Source organism: Corylus avellana, chromosome ca11 (assembly GCF_901000735.1).
Source record: "Corylus avellana chromosome ca11, CavTom2PMs-1.0".
Lineage (NCBI taxonomy): Eukaryota > Viridiplantae > Streptophyta > Magnoliopsida > Fagales > Betulaceae > Corylus > Corylus avellana.
Genome location: NC_081551.1, coordinates 15,210,194 through 15,211,862, shown reverse-complemented (window position 1 = coordinate 15,211,862; position 1,669 = coordinate 15,210,194).

Sequence of the window (1,669 nt, the reverse complement as noted above, 5' to 3'; positions counted from 1 at the left end):
AAAATAAAAATTATGGGCAATATGGAAAGTTTTGGATACAATTGGTCAAATTGCAAAAATTTGGAACTTTGGGGGGTGGATTGCAAAAATTAAGACTTTGGTGTTCGAATTGAAAAACGCTGTCAACTTTGGGAGGATAAACTATAATTTTCCCCAATATAAACATACAAATTGCATGAGAGTAAACACTACACCATAATTAGATTTTAGCAAATAACAAATAAACAAATTAATAACAACATTCTAAGTTAGACATTCAAAATATATATATATATATATATATATATGTATATATATATATATATATATGAAAATTTGCCAAAGTTGCACACATAAGGTGGCACTAGCTCATTGTCAAGGAATATTACATGCCAAAGTTAAGAATAAACTACAATAACATAACATAAACAACCCTTAGCGATAAGACATAATAGATAAAACAAGAGCATTTGATATGCTCCAACCTAGAACAAGCCAGTGACCAACAGGCTGAAAATTGTCACGACAATAGCAAGGATTTGTTGATACTGCTACAATGACGCTATCCATGCCTTCTTCCTAAATAGAGCCAAAGCTATAAAACTGTTCCAAATGCTCTCGTCCCTAAAAAGGTCAAAGGCCTTTAGGTACCTATCGTCATCCAAATTAAGGGCAATCTCATCCAATAGGCCTATAGCCCTACTCATGCTATTGGAAAAGGACCCACCACTACCTATAGCATCGCCACTGGGCTCCCCACCACTACTCATTCTCTGCTGATCCTACATTGGCATCTCCTTCCTTAAACGGGACAAGTCACAAAACTCTTTTAGGACATCACTTCTAAGGGAGTTAATTGAAGAAGACTCTTTTTCCTTCCCCTTCCTCTTATACTCTGAGCTGGGACCCGAGCTATCCACGGGACGCTTGCCACGCCCATTCCCCCCAATGACTACACCCATATTAGTGGGAGGAGCTTGCACCTCTTGAAATACAACCCCTCTATTAGTGGGAGCAGCATTGTCACCCCCATTACAACTACCACCCCCAGAACCACCAACAATCTGTACACCGTTACGAATACCTGCATTATGCTCATTACTAGCATGCACTCCAAATCACAGTAGTGCGTCATTCAACTCATCATCTCATCACTATCCGGTGGGGTCCTAGTAGAGGAATGCCGAAGCACTCCAGTGGCTGTTGAACCATTGAAAATAAGACCCAATAGTTCGTTGTTGGGGCAACCCTTCCTTCGAAAACACCCAGCCTTCTTGTTAATCTAAAACAGAAATGGAAAAAAATAATAATATCTAAAACAGAAATGGAAAATAATAATAATAAGGAAAATATGTATGGGTTACGTAAGAATCGAAGGCACAACTTGAAATTGCTAAAGGGTTGTGCGAAAGTTATCCTAAGATATTGCTATCATTGAGTTTCTGTTCCGTGGACAGTGTTTGACACTAGGTCCCAACCGAACCCAGTTATGTGATGGAGGAGGTTGGAAAACTCACGGTGGTTCATCCTAAGACGCGAAAATTTTGTCCGACACTAGGTGGCGGTGTAGGTTCGGCCAGTCATTTCGGAAAGTTTGGAAGCAGTAGGCGACCACATGCTAACGTGGACTGACCCATTAACTACTCGGCCAGTGTTAACAAGTTCAACCAGAATTTGCAACAATATGTTT